This window comes from Diuraphis noxia, unplaced genomic scaffold, assembly GCF_037042655.1.
Source record: "Diuraphis noxia isolate RWA-SAM2 unplaced genomic scaffold, SU_Dnox_SAM2 contig0005, whole genome shotgun sequence".
NCBI lineage: Eukaryota > Metazoa > Arthropoda > Insecta > Hemiptera > Aphididae > Diuraphis > Diuraphis noxia.
The window spans coordinates 17229365-17252870 of NW_028301715.1; the positions used below are offsets into that span (position 1 = coordinate 17229365).

Here is a 23506-nt window from a genome sequence, read left to right on the forward strand (position 1 = left end):
CAAATAGATAAATTAAAAAATGCCATGAAAAAAAATTCTGGAGTAAGGTTGGAGATTACACCGAAACAAATTAAAGGTGGATTTTTACCATTAATTTTACCTTTTCTAGAAGCTGCAGCAGTAGCTACTCCAGCTTTAATTGCATTGTATGATAGTTATAAAGATAGTAAACATAAGAAAAAAATAGAAGAGGAAATAATTCGACACAATAAAGAAATGGAAAAAAATAAAGGTTCTGGATTGAAGACAAATAAAAAAAAAAATAATAAAAATGATTAATTTCGATATATCAACATTTAGAAAAAACATTAAAAATTATCCAGGTTGTTATACAACTTTTTGGAGTAAAGTTAAAAATATAAATATCGAACCGTTAAGTAATTTTGATATAATAAAATTTGGAAATAATATAAAAAATTTTAGAGGTTGTTTCATGATAAATGAATTACCTGAAAAACTTTGGTTAAGTGAATGTGGGATATTTAATTTAAATAATCCTACTCAAAATGGTTCTCATTGGGTTGCATGGAAAAAAATAAAAAATTATAAAATATATTTTGATTCATTTTCGAGTACTCCTCCTCCTGAAATTTTAAATTATTTAGGTGATGATAATCTGTGGTATAACAATGACAAGTTTCAAAACTATAATGGTCCTCCTATATGTGGACATTTATGTTTAGAATTTATTGACAATTATAAAAAATTTATTTAAATATAATATATTAAGATATTTTTAATAGAAATATTTCTATTAAAAAAATGATGATTATTTAGTTATATTCTAAGCAATTCTAATCGGAATCTGTACCTCCCATGCCAAGACAACAAATTTTAATATTTCCTAAATCTTGAAAAACACAAATATCATGAAGATATTTGAATAAAAAAGTACCTGTTGTAATTATTAAATCATTAGCTATCTTACAAATTTCGAGCCAAGTTGGTGATTCTAGTATTTTAGAAGCATAAGGCTTTCAATTTCCAGAAATATTGTGTCCATTATCGACGATTATAATATTTCCTTTAATAGGAATTGCATTTAGATTATATTTCATGATTTTAATATTTTTATTATTAGTAATATAGTATTCATATTTACAAAACTTAACAAATATTTTATTATTTAATATTGATTTTTCTATTTCATTTTGCATTTCATTTTCTTGTAATTTATTAAAATCTTTGATAGTTGTATCCATTGTTTTATTATACATTTCAATTCCTTTAACTAAGGTATTCAATTAATTTTTAATACATATTTTGCATTTCAATTTTAATTATTAATATTATAAGTTTTGAGAAAAATATTTTAATAATTATTGCATTTCAATTGTCTGATCTTTTTGCACATTGTTTTCTTTGTGATCTTTTATTGATAAAATAAAAGTGCGCCAGGGCCGGCATATATACTCTACTTATATGAATTTACAGGCAAAAATGATAACATTACTTATTGTTCGTTACCTATTGGGTATTGAACTTCGAATTAATAATCGCCTATAGATATCTGATAGAATAAATTCTGATATGTTGTCCACGTCATTATGAGAGAAACCGATAAATTGTCGCTCGCGTACGATAGTGCATGACGAATGAAACTCACAGTAAGTTGCAAGTTGTAGTAGAGTGTTTATGTACGTATGGCTAGTGGCAGACACTGAATAATAATTTTAATAATGAGTAATAATGGTCTAATAACGTAAAAATATTGTTTAGAATTTTAGAGGACCTATTTTAGGAAATATTTCTGAACGTAGTATACATTTTACCCATTTACCCTACCAATATACTGGCCGCCATAATAGAGTGTTGACTGTGTTGAGTTTCTTTTATTTCTATAATTTATTAATATTATACGAATTATTTATGTACTAACTTATGAATCATTGTGTTCAAGCAGACAAGTGATAAACATAAAGTTTTTCGCTGTACAGTGTAGCTATTTTATTATCATTTATCAAATATCAATGTTGAAAGCAATAATGCAGAAGTAGTATTGTTGATTTCCACATATTATTATTATCCATTAAAAATGTATTCACTATCACTATCATCTAAATGCTCATAAAACCTATATGTGTATTATTCATTTTATTTTAACTTATAACTATTGGCCATTGGAACGTGTGGTATATATATGTAGATTTAATGTAAAATAGATATTATTTACACAAATGTTAAAAAAAATAGTAAATAGAGCATTCACCAATATTAATAACATTATTTATTTTATGTAGAGAGGGTACCTATATGCATTAGGAGCAGAATGCTTATAAAAGGCACGGAGAAACATTTATTATTTCATTTATTGTTCAACGTTTGAATTATTTTCTTTTTTTTATAAAATAAATAAAAATGATTTTTTTTTGGCATCGTTTAATAAAGATTACAGTTCTGATTATTACAATTTGGGTTATGCCTTCTATTTCCAATAATGGTGATAATGAAGTTTTAAATGCAGCAGAAAGTATGGAAATATTTATTATATTAAATTATTTTATTGTGTTATATTTATCATTTATCAGCGATTTGTAAATTTTTTAGAATTAATTTACAAACTCATAACAATTAATATAATGTTATTATAACCTTCTACAAAATTAAAATGTATTTAATATTTGATTTAATTTTATAAGGACCATTTAATGATTAACGAAATCAAAATCATTATTAAAGATTAAAAAGCTTATATCGCTCTGCTATACTACCGAATCGAAAATAAAAATTTCAACTTAGCTGGTTAAAACTATTGTCTTTGCTAACTTATTCAAAATTGCATGATGGTGCATTTTGCAAGTTAATTGAAAAAAAGCAAATGAGGTGTTCTACAATTTACAAATATCATAAAAATTCAATTTTTGATGCTGATAATTTATTATCCATGAACAATAAAAAAAAAGGAATCTATTGATGTCCAGTTAAACAATAAGTTAAAAATTGAAGTACAAGAAAATCGTGTAAAAAAATGATTCCAATCATTGAAATAATTATTTTTTATCGACGTCAAGGCCTTGCTTTAAGAGGACATAATAATGATTCTGGACACATAAATTTTCAAAATTCCCAAATTTATAATGATGGTAAATTTAAAGAATTTTTAAGATTTAAAGTTGAAGCTGGAGTTAAAAATTTAGTCAGAATTTCGGATGCTTTTAATGTTCAGTCCATTATAATAGTGTCTTCTTTAAATATCGCAAAAGAAACAATTTCTTAACAGAATCAATATCTTCTATATTATATCCTTTTTCAAATGCTAAACATTTAAAATTACTTTGTTCTACTAGATGGGTGGACATTCATGATTCTATACTTGTTTTTTATTTATTTATTTGATGTCATTATCGACGGCCTAACAAAAGTATGTTTTTGTTTGAAAAAGATTCTTCATCAGAAACATATTTATTATTGTGTTCTATACAACAGCCTGAATTTCTACTAGCAACATTTGTATTAACATATGTATTTGGTATAAACTTGTCACTAAGTAAACATCTCCCAATTAAAAATATAGATCTGATAGATGTTATTGAGAATACGGACAGTGTTAGATGTATTATTGAAAATATAAGAAAAAATGCATTTAGTGAATTTAAAACTATATTTGATGAATTTAAAACTAAATTTGTTATTATTGATTATTTATTATGTAATTTCATCCAAAATACCTACCATAAAAAAATGCGTTTGAATAGTTTATGTTTAGTTTAAATGGTTATATATATATAAAAAAGTACCTTGTATTTTTAATATTTTCCAATTGCTTGTATATAAACTTACGGGGAACTTTGTATTAAGTGTTCATGTTTTTTTAACCAATGAATTATATTTCATTCATATTTATAAAATAAAAAAAACGGAAAATTTCAAATGTCTATAAATGACTTAAAAATTGTTGAAATATTTTGCAAATTTTATCAAGAATATAATTAGTAATATAAACATATCGTTTAAATTTCAAGTCCTTGCAGTTATTCGCTTCTGAATAACAACAAAATAATAATATCGGTACAAGAGAAATTAAGTGAATATCCAATGTTGTAATTTAAATGCTCATAAAATTTAATTTGACTTTCCGGTAGAAATTTTTTATTTGATAAAAGTAGACAAACTCATGAAAAATCTTGTATAGCATTTTCAAAATTTAGATTTAAAAAGATAAATTTTTATGAATTTCTAACACAAAATAAATTGCGAATTTTAGTGAATTTTAAGTATCTTATCAAAATTTGAACTTTCAATCCTTGTTTAAAAAAATGGTAATTATCTATGTATTTTTAATATTTTTTTAACTGAATTGATTTTAAATAAAAATTTCCATTTTTCCTTAATTTTTATTTTTTCCTGTTACTTTTGAAAACTACTGGGAATTTCAAAATTTGACCTGTCCAACGCACCAATTAGATTCACTTTCCAATCAGAAAAGTTACTGAAGTTTAAAATTGATGCACTATTTCGACAACTTATCGTGTACACCAACATACACAAAAATTAAACACACATCATTGTAAAATCATTACACTTCGCTTAGAATCTAAAATATGAATAGGGCCTTAAAATATACTGATTACATCACAATTTTTAATAAATAGTAAAGATGGACTAACAAAAATGTATTGTTTTATTTTTAGAACTATGTAAAGGTAATATTTTTCATAAATAATTATTATTGTATATATTGTATGATACATTGTATTTGAAAAGTTATAAAAGTAAAAGTTGATGTCATATTTTATTGTATATCCTTTAAGTATGATTAAATACGGGTTTGTACAAAGATGGGTACATAATGTGTACATATAGGTAATGAGTCAATTGTAATTGTCAAGCTTTAGTTGCCCATTATTGTTTTGTTTTTTTTTTTTGAGATTTTCGATGCATTAATTAAATCAATATCTATTATGATAATTAATCATAATTTTAAATGTTATAGAAATGTATACGAATTTGTGTGGATATACTGGTAAGTTAATATTGTAATTAACAGATAAGTGATTTTATTTATATTTCATCCTTTTTTTGAAGTATATCAGACATTATAATAATCTTTGCCCATTGGTATTAATGTATTGTGATCTTAAGGACAATATTTTTAAGCTATTTATTTTTACGACAAGTTCGTATATTTGGAAAGAACCCCAATATTTATAAATTAATTTATTATTAGAAATCAACTTAATATATTTTGATTATGAGGTATTTTATGATACCAAATTAATAAATATTTCAAATGGCAGAATGTATGCTGTTTTTCAATCTTGGGTTTCCATCCAACTTATATCTACGTACGTTTCCCCAGCCCCCCACATATCACTTTTACCAAATTTTCTTCTGCCAACATTTTTTACCTAATTTATTTGTATTTGTTTGACCAAACTCAGAATTTGTTTGATGTCGGTTCACACAAAAATTTGTCGGAAAATCGGTTTACCGTGTACGGGACTGGAGAAACGTTTTCTTAGAAACTCTCCCCTTCCTTATCACTGTAAATAATAGACTTTGCAGAAATTTTCTTTTATCAATATTTAGTGCGTCATTGGTTTGTATTTGATTGCCCATACTCAGATTTTTTGATGTTGAAAAGCCCCGGAAAATCAGTTTTTAACAACAGTATTCATATAATATCAATATATCTATAAATATATAATATATTCTATTGTTGAAACCTGATAAAAATTAATAAAATTTTTATTTTTATAATATACCTACTGATTTGTGTTTATTTAATGTAATAGATATTTATATTATAATTTATTATTTATTATAATCAACGCCAGACGGCTTTTACAAAATAACAGACAAGAAGAACATAGATAACAGTATAAAAAACATATACAGTATATGTAAGATGCGTAACTTATACTAACTTAATAAAAAAGAGAAGAAAAAGAATTAGTAAGTAAGTAAAACAAAAAAACAACGTGGTGTAAGTTATGTGAAAAAAAATGTGAGCCTTCGTACCTCATATGGCTCAATAGTCTATATGATTATTTGCATTATGCATCATCCTTATAAGTGGGGCATTCCTGGAGAAGTTTGATTTATTGGTGGGTATATAAAAATTACATTGAAGCCTAGTGTTACTAGGAATACGAAAGCTAAGTTGTCCAAGTAGTCTTGGGGCATCAACTTGACCTTCGATCAGACGCTGAATAAAAGTGATATCTAAATTATCACGCCTTACAGAAAGGGGAACTAGTCTCAGAACTTGATTTAATGGCCCATAATCATGTGGTGGATGAGGAATGTTGAGGCAATAACCGGTGAAACGCATAAAACTGTTTTGTACATGATCAATCCGACAAATATCAACTGTGGTATATGGTGACCAAATAATAGACCCATATTCAATGACCGAACGGACTAAAGCATTATAGAGAGCTAGAAGGCAATTGGCAGAACTAAAATTGGTTGAGTGACGCCTTATGAATCCCAAAGCACGAAAGGCTTTGCTGGTCATATAATCATTATGAGGGCTAAAATTAAGAGAAGGTACAAATAAAATGCCTAAATCATGGGCCTGGCTAACACGTTGAATAGATATACCATCAAGTCTATAGTAAAAATATATCACTACTTTAGAGCGATAGAAAGTCATAACTTTACATTTAGAGAAAAATTAAACGTACTACACCAATTGGTAAATTTATCAAGAGTGCATTGAAGAGTGAGGCAATCATTATTTGAGGTAATCGTGTGAAAAATTTTAGAATCATCAGCAAAAAGTAGGAAACGACAAGGGGAAACAACTGAGCACATAGTATTAATGAAAATATTAAATAATAAGGGACCTAAATGGCTACCTTGTGGAACACCGGACGATGCACGGAAGAGATCAGATGACTTCCCGAAGAGGTTGACAAATTGTCGACGGTCACTAAGGTAAGAACTAAACCATGATAAAAGTGGCTCACCAACACCAAGTCTGTCGAGGATATAAAGAAGTGCATTGTAGTCTATGGAGTCGAACGCTTTAGAAAAGTCCATGTATATCACATCAACTTGACAACCCAATTCAAACGCCGCGTGAAGGTAAGAAGCAAAAACTACATGACTAGTCGCAGTCGAGCGACCTGGAAAGAACCCATGTTGGTCAATTGATAAGGTGGTTAAGAAAGAACGTTCGATTCGTTTCAGTACTATAGACTCGAACAGTTTACCCAGGAGAGGAAGGCCGGAGATGGGTCTATAGTTAGCGACATCAGCCGGATTCCCAGATTTGAAAATTGGCGTAACACGACTTATTTTCCACGCAGAGTGGAAAACACCTTCAGTAAGTGATTTATTAAAAATTAAAGTGACCGGTAAACTGAGAGAGGTACGGCAGTGATACAATAAGTTAGCAGAAATGCCATCCGTGCCAGAACTATGAACATTTGAAAGAGAGTTAAGCGCTGTATAACTTCATCAATCGATATAGATAATTTAGAAGGAAGGTGTGAAAATTGGTTGTTTGTAAACTCATCGGATAAATCATTGCAGGTAAATCCTGAGTCACCATAAACAGATGAGAAATGAGAAGCAAACAAAGAAGCAACTTGGTCGCTGGAGGCCTTAGACTCCCCAAGATGAACCTCATCTGGTATTGTAGAGACACCACGTTTACTACGAACAAATTTCCAAAATGATTTAGGATCAACACATAGACGATTCTGTAAGTTACACAAATAGTGACTACAGAGACACTTTGATTCAAATTTACATTGGGCGCGTAGTTGAGAGAAGATCGAATAACGATTAAGACCACCCAACATTTTATATTGTTTATGCGATTGTTTTATCATAGCGAGAAGTTTCTTAAGCTTACTTGAGACCCATATAGGAAAAGTAGAGATTCGAAAGTTTCGTAATGGAACACATTCACGAATACAATCAAGCAGTGATTACTGTAAAAAATCTGCAGAGGGGTCTGCGGATCTTGAATCTAAGGCGTTGTACCAATCAATGCTCTCAAGTCTATGAATAATCCTCTCGTAGTTAGCATTTTTAAAATCATAATATGTGTGTTGAGCATCAAGCATTGGAATGACTGAAGGAAAGGGACAGGAAATAGACAGTGCTGGGTGGTAAATGTCACATGGAACTAATAAATCTGTAGCCTGCTGGACTAAGGTGGATTCATTACTAGAGAAAATTAGGTCAAGAAGAGATCCAGAGTTATTGAGAATTTGGTTCTTCTGGACGAAGTGAAGGAAACTAAACTGATCACCAACAAGACGGACCTTATCAGTTATATTACCTGTATAGACAAGACCCGAACCACTGACGGACCACTCAACATTGGGCATATTGAAGTCACCACATACTAAACCAAGATCAAAATTATAAGATCTCCATACCCGGTCTAAGGCCTCAAAATGACTCTCATACACAGACAAATTTGTACCAGGAGGTAAATATACTCCAACTAAAAATACAGAGAGACCACTGGTTAGATCATCATTAAATCTTAAAGCAGCGGTGTTGGCAGCGGATTCAGGTACTCCATATGCAATTGCATTAAATTCGATTTTGCTTCGTTCAGTAGATTCACGAAAAATCACAGAAGACGAATCAATAGAGAGGACCGGACGTGATTCCAAAACATCAATTCTTGAACGGAGCACACCAATTTCAGCCCGGAAAGAAGCATTTTCAGTAACCAGATCTGCTACTTGGGAAGTGAGTGTCGAAATGCTACTTTTAAGTTCACTAAACTGCGATGATTGAGATGTAGAGAGCGAATTGATTGCCTTCAAAATGTCAGAGGTAGAAGAAGATTTCTGAGCCTATGCACGAGTATTTGAAGCCACGGAAGAGGGTGTTAAAGACATAATTTTATGCAAGGGTATTGAAAAAAGAAATATATAAAAATGCTTGAAAATAACTCCTTAAGACAAGAGAATACAACACAAAGTACAGTAATGTAGTACAGCACGCAAGCTAAATCGGAGTTGAAACACAGGTGGATAATGAAAAAGCCTAGCGTTAAAGTCTCCGAAAAACAGCTGACTGGTTTGTTAATAAGGTGGTAGTTCACAAGTTTGGGGTTCCAAGTGATAAGAACGTACCTGATGTACACAAGCTGGCAGATGCAGTTTCGTTTGCACAATTCTTCTACTAGTTAATCTGTCGAGATGAAGCTTGAAAACATGTGTAGGCGGAAAAGGCACAAAGACGAAACGAATAAAAACGACCGCAAAAAAAAAGAGGTACTTACAAATGAAAAAATAAAAACCCGGTAAGAGCAAAGTATTATCACTGTTATAACTGAGTATTTTGTATAATATAATATTATTCTCGTTATTGATATTATAACATGTCTAATATATAATTTACCACACTTTTAGAACATTTGAAAGAAAATTTCGTGAATTATCTTATAATATAGTTTCTATTTTGCATATAAAAAATATATTTTGCATTGTTTATAATTACATTGACACCAAAAAAATTACTTAACATTATATGTAATAAATACGTGTTTTAGGAAAAGCATTCAATAGGTGTTCAGTTTTTGTGTACAAATACCTATACTATATCTATAGGTTAGTGAATGATGTGAACAAGAGATAAAAGTATATGAGTGTATTAACTTCCCTAATATCTTGTATACTTGAAATAAAATTAAATATTTAAATATAAAAACTATAAAAAGAAGTTTGACTTTTAATCATCCATTACCCAGTATGATCAATTTCGCACTTATTTTACTAATAACAAAATTACTTTATGACCACAACATTTCTATAATTGCATGTCAAGTATACTAATATTTAATTATATTTGAATATGTTAATATACTTATTAACTATTGCAGTTTATAGTATCACTATTATTTTTAGAAATAATGAGTTTTACGACATATCAGATTATAAGTGCAACTATAAATAAAAATGAAAATAAATCTATTTAATTGTTTCTTGATATCATTACATACATAAGTATTAGGTATTATTGAATAATATTCTGATAAAGTTGTATAAGATACAATGGTTTGTTACATAAAAATTAAATCATAATTAATTTAATTTAAAAAAAAAAAAATTAAAACTGGCTTATAACAATCTGTTTAATTTTTTTTTTAAAAACAAATAAATTTTTATCGATATTTAAAGAAAAATAAATAAAAAAAGTTGAAAAATTAAAATGTCAGTTGACAGCTCAAAACAAATCTAAATATTTTTAAAAATGGAATCGAAAATAGAAAATGCCTATATAAACATTCAGTGAAAATTTCAAATATCTGCGGTCGTTTTTTTTAGAGTTACACCAAAATAAGATAATTGCTAAATATGGAACCCAGTAAAAATCCAATGTTTTTAAAATTTAATTTTCAAATGCTCATAACAATTTAATTTGAATTTCTAAAACGAATAATTCACTGTACTTTACGAATTTTGCCAAAATTACTCTCATAAAAAATTATTGTGGACTTAATAATTTTTTTAAAATTATTTTCAACTAGCTGATCCTGTGCACTTCATTGTCCGTTAAATGTACCATCTCTATAATCATCTTTCATTTATTTTATCATTTTGGTATACATGGACTCCAGATTACGCATAAGGGTTCTTCTTGAGACTGGTACTTAATTTGATGTTATTTGGCAATATTTAACAAAAGTTGGATGTTCAATTAAAGAATAAGGAGATATAGTACTAATTATGAGCTGTAAATTGGCACTGTCAAATTCAGCTTGGCTTAAATTTTTTGAACGAACTTTTCCAACTTCACAAAGTTTCAACTGTTTTTTTGATTCTTGAACAGACAAATCTTCATTTGACCTCTTTTTGGTACAAATATCAAATGCATTTAAATGATTCTGATGTATAAGCTGAAAAATATATTATTTATTAGTTCTTACATAATTATTAGTAATATTTAAAAATATAATCTGTAAAAACTTTTATAAATGTCCTGTTAGCATATTTTATTTTAGTTTTAATTTTAGCTCTAAAAGTATCTACACTTTTTCTTTTTTCTAAAAAGGTTTTTAAATGTGTTGTAGTGCAATTCAAAATAAAAATCTAAATTGCATCTGTTTAAATTATATTATAACAATACTTAAACAAGAAGGAAAAAATTCTTATTTATTTATACAACAAGTTACACAAATTTCAAATTTCATTATCCTAATCTTATAAATGTATATTAAATAATTCAATTTAAGTACCTACAATTAGGTAAAGACAATTCAACCATCAAATATTTTTATAATTTATGAATAATTAGCGTACTTTAATATGTGTTCTTAAATTTGAGTTGGATGTTTGAGAAGTGGAAATCCTTTTATTTTTTGATTTGCATAAAATGCACCTAAAATATAAATTTGTTTATATTAATTAATTACTTGATAATTTTTCAAAATAATCGTTTAAGAATGGCCATTGTAATGTTATTTCGGTTTCACTCGTCATGAAAAAAATCTTAATGCTGAAAGACACTATAGCTTAAAAATATTATACATATATTTCCAATTATTCAATATTAGTAGTTGCTATTATAGTTTGTTACCACTTACCTTATTGATATAAATTGTTGAATAAATAATAATATGATGAGTAGGTATTTTTAATTTTAATATTTAAACGTGCATACTGTTACTGTTACTATTTTTTTATAAAAACCAAAAGTTCACAATCACAACTGAAAACTGATAAATTACAGGCTCACGTCGACATCGCACAAAACCATATTATAATCGAAAAATCGATATGTAATTGGTTTCTTATTTTTAGTCTTTAGTGTTGGTATTTATTATTTTCCGAAATAATGACGTCGTGCGTCGTTGATTGTCGATAACAACAATATTATACCATATATAGGCATATAGCCCATTTAGGTACTATATATTATTACGTCTATTATTATTATTGTTACTTGATATAAATGATATAATATTCAATTTAATGACATATAAGTAAAACCTTTTATTATAAAATTAAAAATATAGAGGGTGTTCCTTTAGAATATAGAGTGATTGAAAAAATATAATTTTTCTAACTTGAAACAATTCACAGCAAATATTTTTTTTGACATGACAGAAAAATGAAAATAGATTCAAAAAATGAAATGTAAAAATTAAAAACAAAACACATTTTTACAATAGCAGTTGAAAAATAAAATAAATTCAAAGTCACAATTTTTTTTTACAAGCATTCAAAGTTTGAACTTTGACAACATACGTAAAAATTACGAAAATTCATAAATTATTTTATGCTAGAAATTTATAAAAAATGTTTCTTTTATACTTAAGATTTGAAAATTTAATATAAGACTCCTATCATATTTTTACAATAGCAATTGAAAAATAGAAGAAATGCGTAGTCACAATTTTTTTTACAAGCATTCAAATTTTGCTAATATTTTCATCAATGTGACATTTAAATAATAATTCTATAATAGTATTTCTTTAATTTTTCGTATAATCTTCCCCTAAGTTTTCCGTAAGATCATCCCCTAAATTTTCTGGATAATCATAACCTACATTTTCCGGATAATCACCCTTATATAATCCGGAAATCATTCCCTAAATTTTCCAGATAATCTTCTTCTAAATTTTCCGAATGATCATCCCTTATATCTCCCGCAGTATCATCTCATAAAATTTCGGTTAATCAACCCCTAAATTTTACAGATAATCTTCCCTTAAATTTTTCCGGATGATCATCCCCTAGATTTCCACGGAGAATCATTTCCTAAATTTTCAGATTATCATCCCCTAAATCTTCCGGAGTATCACCTAAATTTTCGGATAATCATCCCCTGTATTTTCCAGATAACCATCCCTAATTTTCTGGTTAATCACCCCTTATATTTTCCGGATAATCATCCCCTACATTTTTCCGGATGATCATCCTCTTCATTTCCCGGAGTACCATCCCCTAAATTTTCGGATAATCATCCCCTTTACTTATATATATATATCACGATTGAACGAATCGTCCACATTGTTGAAACAGCAATTCAATAATTATTTAATTATGTTATCAACATTATATTATTATCAAATATCAACTATTGATTATTATTATTATTACTATTATTGTTTTATTTTTTTTTTAATATTGTGTTTTTACCTTTTGAGGCTATAAAAGTTTTGTTTTGTGTTTTTCGTTGTAAGTTAAAAGTCTAAAAGCATGTGTGCATTAAAAATTGAATTTATATTAAAAGGTGGTCTTCTCTTATTACAATACAAGAGGTTATGGGCCCAGACACTAAATGAACTGCTAAGAAAAGTTTTACGGAGTAAATATTTATTTATTGTTAGTTTCTTTTTATAATATATTCAACATGTCACGAAGGGAAGACAGATTCAATATAACACCATTTGAAGGATCAAATTTTCCAACTTGGCAATTTCGTGTAGAATCACTGTTAAGGGCAAATGGGGTGCTATATGTTCTTAGTGCCACCCGCTCAGTAAAAGCCGAAGAGCAAGTTGCGTTTGACAAGAGGGATGCCAAAGCTACAGACTCGATAATACAATGTACCGCTGACACTCATGTTGAGTATGTTCGAGGAGAATCAGCAAAGGAGATCTGGAACAAATTAAAAACTACATTCGAACGAAAAGGTACATCTAGTCGTTTATATTTATTAAAAAAATTGATTACAATGAAATGTGATGATAATGAATCAATGGAAACTCATCTGAGTCAGTTTGATGATTTACTAAGACAAGTTAGACTATCTGGTGGAAAATTAGCTGATGATCTAATTGCATGCATGCCCCTTTTAACGTTACCTGATTCATTTAACATGGTGACCTCAGCAATTGAAACTTTGTCATCTGATAAAATAACACTAGAATTTGTGAAATCGAGGCTTTTAGATGAAGAAATTAAAAGTAATCACAAACCGTTTTCCTTTTAAATGTAATTTTTGTCATAAACCAGGGCATAAGAAGCAAGATTGTTGGAAATGGAAAAGACAACAAGAAAATACAGATAAGTCAGCCAATATGACTGAAGAAAAAGATTTTATAGCTTTTATGGTATCTCCACATGATCATGTTGTTGATAATCATTTAAATATGTCATGGTTCTTAGACTCTGGTGCATCTGATCATTTGACTAATGATGAAAGTTATTTTAGTGTTTCAAGTGAACTGAATTACCCGATAACAATCGGCTTGGCCAAGAGCGGAGAAAGCTTACAAGCTTTCAAAGTAGGTGAAATAAATGTATCTCAAACGTTAAATGGTAAAACTGTAAGGTGTGTCATTAAAAATAAATTGTATGTTTCGCATTTAAGAAAAGATCTATTGTCATTTGTCAGCCGGGAAAATTGAGCAAAACGGTTTGTCGATTGTATTAAATAATGGAAAAGCAGAGATTCATAATAAAATTGGTTGAGTAGCTGAAAGCATAAGAAAAGGTACATTATATGAAGTTGTTTTTAATGTAATTAAATCAAATGCATATTCATCTGAAAAGGAAAGTAATTATGATTTATGGAACTGCCAATTAGGTCATATGAACCATCAATATACAAATCGACTGAGTTCAATGGTTGATGAGCTGAAATTAAGTAAGCCTATTGACGGAATGTTTTGTCGAATTTGTGTAGAAGCTAAACAGTTTCGTTTACCATTTAAAGGAGAACGAACTAGAGCTAGTAGACCCATAGAATTAATTCACAGTGACATTTGTGGACCAATAAACCCACCTACATGGAATGGTAAAAAATATTTCATTACATTTATAGATGATTTTACCCATTTTACAGTTGTTTATCTACTTACTAATAAAAGTGAAACGTTTGATGTATTTAAAGAGTATATTGGTATGGTAGAAGCTCAATTTGGTACAAAAGTTTCTAGACTACGATGTGATATTAGTGGGGAAAATACTTCAAATAATATTAAAGAATTTTGTGTTCAAAAGGGAATCCAAACCGAGTTTACCATACCATATACACCAGAACAAAATGGTCATGCAGAACGAATGAACAGGACATTAATTGAAAAAGGCCGTGCACTATTACTTCAGAGTTCTCTTGGCAAAGAAATGTGGGGAGAAGCTGTCTTGACAGCAACATACCTCATCAACCGTTCACCTAGCAACTCAATATTTAATAAAACTCCAGCTGAGCTTTGGTTTAAAAGGAGGCCAAACATTTCAAATTTAAGAGTTTTTGGTTCTATTGCACATCTGCATTTGCCAAATCAAATAAGAACAAAGTTTGATAGTAAGTCTAAACAGTACACAATGATTGGATATACAACACATGGCTATCGTCTTTGGTGTCAAGAAACAAAAAAAAATCATAACAGGTAGAGACATTATTTTTGAAGAAAATATTATTAAAGATCAAAAAATAATTTCAAAAGATATTGTCACCTATTATCCATATAAAGAAAGTTTCGAAGACAACCCAAACGAGGAGAACATCGATGACATCAAAACACATAGTTGCATAGAGCAAGGAAAAGAACAAAATGATAAAAAATAAGAATATCAGGATATTAGACCACAAAGGACCATTAGAGCACCAAATTACTTGCATGATTATGATACATCCTATTTGGCAACGGCTTTATCAGCTTAAACTATAAAAGACAATGTACCAACAACATATGATGAAGCTCAAAGTCATCCAAACAAGGAGTGGAATCTAGCAATGAAATCAGAAATAGAATCTTTACACAAAAATAAAACATGGACACTTGTTAATAAACCACCAAATAGAAATATAATTAGTACAGAATGGATTTTCAAAATTAAGAAGAACGTGAAGGACAAATAATCAAATATAAGGCCAGACTTGTTGCCAGAGGTTTTTCACAACAAGAAGGACTGGATTATACAGAAACCTATTCTCCAGTAGCAAAACTCATTACATTTAGGTCTCTGTTAGTTTTAGCAGTTCAAAGAGGTTGGCATCTTTACAAGTTAGATGTTAAAACAGCTTATCTACATGGAGTTGTGAATGAAGAAGTATACATTGAACAACCTTGTGGTTTTAGTGAAAATAATAATCTGGTGTGTCGACTTCACAAGGCATTGTATGGTTTAAAGCAAGCATCAAAGTGTTGGAACAATAGTTTTCATACATTTCTAATAAAAATTGGTTTCACTAAAAGTAACACAGATCATTGTTTATACACTTTAGATTTTAATGGACAAGAAGATTTAGTACACTTGCTGCTATATGTTGATGACATTATTCTCGCTAGTGGGAGCATTAAGAGAATTAATGAACTCAAGTGTCAGTTAAAAGAAGAGTTTGAAATTTAAGATTGCGGTATTCTAAATTACTACTTAGGAATTAAAATTGAACATAATGTGGATAAAGCAGAACTTAAGATAAGTCAAGGTCAGTATCTTAAAAATGTTCTTCAACGTTTCAACATGTCAGATTGCAAACCAAGATCTATTCCAATTGAAACCAAACTTGATTTATCAATTAACACACTTACAACTACATCTTGTAGTCAGCCATATAGGCAGGTCATAGGATGTCTCATGTATGCTATGTTAGCCACACGACCAGATCTAAGCTACTGTTTAAACTATTTTAGCCATTTCCAAAGTAAACCCCAAGAAGTTCATTGGATGCATCTAAAAGGTGTTCTTAGATATATTAAAGGAACATTGGATTATTCAATAATTTATAGAAAACAAAGTATTACAACAATACTTGAAGGCTATGTTGATGCAGATTGGGCTAATCATGAAGATAGAAAATCTTTGACAGGATATATTTTTAAAATGTATGGATCAATAATTTCTTGGTCAACCAACCGTCAACCAACAATTGCACTCTCAGCTACTGAAGCTGAATATATGGCAGCCAGCTATGCTACTTGCGAGGTAATATGGTTAAAGAATATATTAAAAGATTTTGGAGTTGAATTATCTGAACCAATAACATTATACGAAGATAATCAGAGCTGTATACAACTATCACAAAATCCAAGCCATCATCGTTGAACAAAATACATAGATATTCGCCATCACTTCATCCGGGAAAAGGTTGAGGAAGGTGTTGTTATACTAAGATACATTACATCAGAAAATGTATATCAATTTAATGATTGGTATTGATGTTGCTGTGGAGTTGATGAGGGAGGGGGTTATGGGGCGGAAAAATGTGTGTGCCACACAGTGTTATATTTGAACATAAATACCTTTAACTTTCTTATTTTTATTAATTACTATATTCAAGGTTATAAGTGGTGTAAATCTTACCGGGTTGTCTAGTTTTTTTGGTCATCTAGATCCATATTTACTTCGTCCATTTCTGTTTTGTTCACTTCAAATAAGTTCACTTTTTTCATTTCTATATACTGTTGTTTATTCCGACATACATGAGGTGGATGGTACCGTTCCGGCTTGTTTAAAGCTTCACACATAACACAAGGTTTTTTTCACTAAGCGGTTTTAATGTTATATTATATTTCTTGTCTGCATTGTTCTTACCATTTACTAATACATTATTATTGTTAAATTTAAACTTATCGTCTCCCTTTTGTTTAAAATATCCTGAATCATACATTCTTATTTTATTCATTAATACATCTGTAGTTGTAATCTCTTCTTTATCTAGTTTATCTTGTATCTTCAATAGTAAACCAATATCAATCAGATTAATTCTAGATATATTAGACATAGAACTCTCAATTTCCAGTAGTAAAACTTCTTTTTTTAGAGCATAATCAATAAGTAATCCATTTAAATATTTAAAATTATATGCAAATCTTACATTTGCCCAACTCTTATCCGCATATACTACTAGAAAAGACATTGACCACTCTTCCCACTTATTTAATGATAATTTTCTTAAATTTGAACTATACCATTCTTTTGCTCCATCTTCTAAAAATAATTTTAAACTTTGTATTTTTTTCTCTCATCACTGACTCCATATCTGTTACACTCTTTTTCAAATTGTTCCAACCACTCTTTAGCATTCATCAGTTTACCATTAAATTTATCTACAACAAATTTTTTTTCAATATCAGCTAATGAAATCTCTCTTACTTCTAATTGAGATTTTAAGTCCATGCATAATTTCATTAATTCATTCTGATCTATATCATTTTTAGCAGACTGTACTGTGCCCTTTTCTATAATCTTTTGCTCTTCTAAATAATATGTTTTGAACACAAAATTATATTGCTCATCTGTATATATTTTACCAATATCATCAGATAACATGACATTTAGGTTACGAAATTGTCCCTCTTTTGCCATGCTTTTACATGCGTTTTTTACAATACTAACTTGAAATAACTCCTTATGCATACTTTTATGCTGTGCATTAGCAGGAAACACATATTCCATTGTATCATCCACACGTCTGATTGTTTTCACCAAGTTAACTAATACACCATTAAACATCTGCTACTCAAGTCTAAACTTAAACTGTATAGACATCTTTGATGAAATAAAAATCGATTCGTAATTCTGTTTCTTTCTTGGATTAAATAGTCAATCGATTTCACTATAAAAGTATATTTTATTAATATATCATACAATACATATCATATAATAAATTATAGACTTACCTATAAAAGTAAATCGATTTTTATAACTTATTACTTATACTTTCATTATTTTACATAAACAAAATATTATAATAGAAATTACAATTTCACATTTGAAAATAAAAAGTTGATGATCATAACATTCTCATTATGAAATTCAATAAAATGATAACAGTGATGCAACAGTGCTACCACTGTTACATATGTTACCATTTTAAAATCAAAAGTTGATAGTGGATTACTGGTGGTTTCAGCAATAAATATAAGGGAAAAAAAATTTAAATATTATACGGTTTTAGAAATACATAAACCTAGAAGTTAAAAAATAAAAATTCAAAAAGTTAATAATTTTTGAGATATTTAGTGTAGTGTTTTCAGTTTTGAATAATGAGTTAATTTTCGATAATACTATATAATGTAGGTACATATAGGTTTTTATCGTAATACTATATCGATCAATCAGCTACACATATATTTATATGGTATGGATTATGGAAAAACCAGTTTTCGTTACACTCAGTCATCATTTGTTTTATCATCATGTTTTTCCAAATATTATTTATTTTATTTTATATTTTGATTAATTTAAAAGTTAATTTACATATAATTTATATTAACAGTTAAATTTTAGTGAAATTTGATTGATTCTTAGTTTTTAAGTTTTTAATTTTATGACTCTCACCCTCCTAGGTTTTGACAGATGGTCGCCCTAGGCCAGGGGTTGGCAACCTGTGGCTCGCGAGCCACATGTGGGTCTTTTGATCTTACGTTTCGGCTGTCCAGTTCCACATGTAACAAAATAAAAATTATGAAAATATTTAGTGGCTCTTTAAAATCAGAAAAATGTTGTGTATTGTAACTTTTGGCTGTTCCGTCAAAAAAGGTTGCTGACCCCTGCTCTAGGCTATATCTCTATATGTATTCAAAATCCATTCGGACCACTGTAATCCTTAATAAGAAAAAAAAAAGAAAAAAGAATAAATTACGTTTTATTCAAGAAAAAAACTCTTTACCTAGTTCATTGAAAGATGCTGCATAAAAAGTAGGTAGTATTATAATAGTAAATTTTTAATAATATAATAATTAAATTTCAGATACATTGAATGACTACACTGCAAATGACGAGGACAGTATGTATTTCAAACTAAATTATTAATAAAATTTTAAATATAATTTATCTTGTAAATGTATACCTACTACAATATTTAATGTCATAATCTGAATATTATTTTAAATTTTGTAATGAAAGAGCAATCCTAAATTCCCAACGTCACTTAAAAGAACGTGATACCCGCATGCATTGTGCGCGGGAATGAACTGAGAAGTCTACAGAAAAACAAATTTTCACAATGAAAAAAAGAGAATTTTAATTATGTCTCTGGGCTTTTAATTTTTCGATAACACCAATATATCAAAAGTAATCGAAGTTTGAAAAACTTAAAAATATCAGAGTTTTAAAAGTATTATAACTTGTTTCTTATTAAAGATATCAAACAAATAAAAACGGTATGACACATAAAATATTATCTTCTATATTGTGTTAACTTTTGGTGTTTCTACTAAGTTTACAGACTGAGTGGTTTTATCCCACGCTAAACAGTTTTTGGAATGTTATTCACTTGTAAAACGGAGACAGCATCATGCGGTTATCACGTCCTCTTAAGATTAATTTAAAATTTAAATTGAACACTGACATTAATATTAAACAACCGATTGAGAAATTTCACCCACCCACCCGCTTACTAAAGTAAGCCCACCACCGTGTTTACCATCACCAGACCACTACCACATCCATCTTCGTCTGTAATCACTACTATATTTTTTATACTTGATTGTCCATCCTAGCACGTTCGTTGTCGTCAACAACGTTTTAGAACGAATAGGTGAAGTCGATAGCGTCCTCAAGGTGGGATGGGGCAGTATTTCCTCCCATTCCTTTATATTCTTTCTTAAAATGTTCATAATTTATCTTAAAATATCACACTAAGAAAAAAAATCAAAAGTACTCAGTAAAATCATATGATATAGAATAGGGCTGGCGGTATTCGAAATTCTGATACCGGTATCCGGTATTTATTTACTACTGGTAACGACGGTATTACCGGTGATACGGTATTTTCAGTAATATTACCGAAAATATCAAGATGTTATAATTACCGAAATTACCGTACTGTAGATTACATAAAAATAATGAAAAATAAATGTAGGTACGTAGGTATTGTATTTTCGGTAATTACCTAGGTCCTAAGAGCTAAGTGGCTAGGTACGGTATTTTTGGTAATCACCGCACTTCGGTATTTTCAGTTATTACTGCACCTCAGTATTATCGGTAATTACATGATTTACATGGATACGTTATTTTAGGTAATTACCGCACCACGGTATTTTCGGTATTACCGTGGCACGGTATTTTCGGTAGCAACGGTAATTACCAAAGCACGGTATACCGGTATTCTGAAATACCGAAAATACCGGATACCGAGATTTTTTAAATACCGGTATACCGAAAATACAGCCAGCCCTATTATAGAATATTAGACCAAAAAAAAACCAATGTTATCAATACAAAAAAATAAAACAAATGTTGACAGTTATAACGAGACAGTTCACTACCTAAAAATCGCCTAGTGATTGGTGTATTTATATAATATGTAGAATGTGTGAAGTTCATCCCTGATAGAATGTGTGAAGGATTCTGGGTTTTTGGGAAAATTATTTTAAAATTATAAAATAAATTTGTAGATGCACCTCTGTCCGCTATTCTTCTGATTCATAATTAAATAAACACAAAAATAAAACTTTTAATTTTTGTATAACCTAACCATACCTAACCTAACCTTGAATCTTAATTCGTGCGTAAAATAAAACGCATAACATAATAACATAGATTTCTCTTTAGCACAGAACAATTATTGTCTATAGCATAGTTTCAAGGTGGTTTCATCATTTTTAGTATATAATGATAGTTTAGTTGTCTATCACGGACTTAAATTTCAATGCATGTAATCTATGCATAATTATGATAAGACGTTATGGCTTCGCAGAGATACTAGCCAGTGTTCCCTAATGCCAGACACAGAAATATGCAAATTAACCTTTTTAATATTGTATTTAATTTTTAGGAAACATAAGTAAGTATTTCCATTGTTTTTTGGTTGATGAAATCTTTTAAATTCTTATAACGCAATGTAGTTTTATAATCATTTAAATATTACTGTTTTATAATACCTATGTCCATCAGTTTATTAAAGCTATTACATAAAACTATACTAAATCGATTAAAATTTATAATTTAAAAATCTACAATTGACTGCTGAAGTCTCTATTTTGTGGTTCAAACTACTGATTACTGTGTTTGTAAATATTATATTAAACTATGACCTATGTACTCTTGTGAATAACGTTTCCATTTTCTGTTAAGAGGACGCCACCCCCATATAATGCTGTCTTCGCCTTATAAATGTAAATCATAGCAAAAGCTGTTTTGCACCGGAAAGAAACAAAACTACAGGCATTACTATAAGAAACGAAATTTCTACCACCTAAAAAAGAGAATTTCGGCTATGAAATATCATTTTTATTTTTTCGACATCAGAACTACAAAAAAGCTATTCAAGTTTGAAAAACACAAAAATAATGGATTTTGAAACAATAAGAACTTTTTTTGTATTATAGGTGGTATAAAAATAAATACAAACGATATTTCCCAGATAATGTTCTTAACTTTATTGTATATCAATTTGGAGTCTTGCTTTCCACTACAGCCTGAGTGGTTCTTTCCCGTATAAATGTTTTTGTTATGTTATACATTTGTTAGACGGAGACAACAGACGCGTGTGTATCGCTTTCTTAATATAATTAAATTTTCCGAGGGTGACTTAAATGGTAGACCAATAATCTTTAAGAATCAAAGTAATATTGTCAGAGAAAAAATGTCCACGGTAAATATGTTTGAAGGATAATGTCTGAGGTAAAATTGTTTATAATATAGGATAAATGTACAGACGAAATAGTTTATTATACACACGTCATATACCAATTTTTTCTGTGGCAACGCCACATAAAGACTGAGTTGTTTGCACATTATTTATTAATATTTGATAGTAAATGTATCTATTTTACTCATAATTTCATTCAGTTTTTTATTAATTAAATTCAGTATTAATGATAAAAAATTCCACAAAAATAATTGTTCAAATTTACCAAAAATTTTACCTTTTGCTAATATATTATAAAATGTTAAGAAGTTATCAGCCAATACATACTCTAACTTTAAATATAGATTTAAATTTAAAATACCAGTTTAAAAATTTTTCCTTGTAAAAATGTAAAGTAACAATATTCTGGATTGACAATAAATGACATTTTGCGGATTACGACCAACTGACAAGGATTAATATTTAATAATAATGATAAATTGTTATAATACAATATTAACTATAGTACGAAATAATGTTGATTATAAATAAATCTTATTACAGTCTACGATTTCATTTAAATTGGTCAAATAAAATATATAATAATTACTAATTACCATGTTTGTCGCGGTCGTTATCGCAACCGCCAACCGGTCTGGCCGCCACCGGTCTGGAGGCGAGAGACGACGGCGGGTAACTTTTGTCTCGAGTCTGTTGTCGCCGGAACACTATGCTGATTATCAACGTACAACTGTTAATCTGTGTAATAAAGCGTTAACCGCAATTAAGTTTCATAATTTGACGTGTGTTTGTTATTATCCAACCGTATTACACCTACATGTTCAGAAAGATTTCTGAAAAAATATTCTAAACATTAATCGAGGTTTCATTCATCATACACTATCGTATACTAGTATGGCTGTATGCAAGCGACTTTTTATCGTTACTTTTTTTATTTATTTTAATTTATAAATTGTTCTTATAACAGTTTATTGATCTCATCCTCAATAAAACCATAATCAAATTACCTAACTTGTAATTGTGAATTGTAAATGTTTATAAATGTAATATTGTCAACTAAATATTATTTCTAACTTATTATAGATGTAAACTG

At 29.0% G+C, this 23506-nt stretch overlaps 1 long non-coding RNA gene across 1 annotated transcript; it reads left to right on the forward strand.

Annotated features, from left to right (window-relative positions):
• The first annotated feature begins 2308 nt into the window (after positions 1-2308).
• On the forward strand, positions 2309-21714 carry LOC149054980 (uncharacterized). Its single transcript, XR_016192215.1, has 5 exons — positions 2309-2470; positions 4632-4643; positions 4934-4963; positions 19570-19605; positions 21598-21714. It is a non-coding gene; the product is annotated as an uncharacterized LOC149054980 (long non-coding RNA).
• The last annotated feature ends 1792 nt before the right edge of the window (positions 21715-23506 follow it).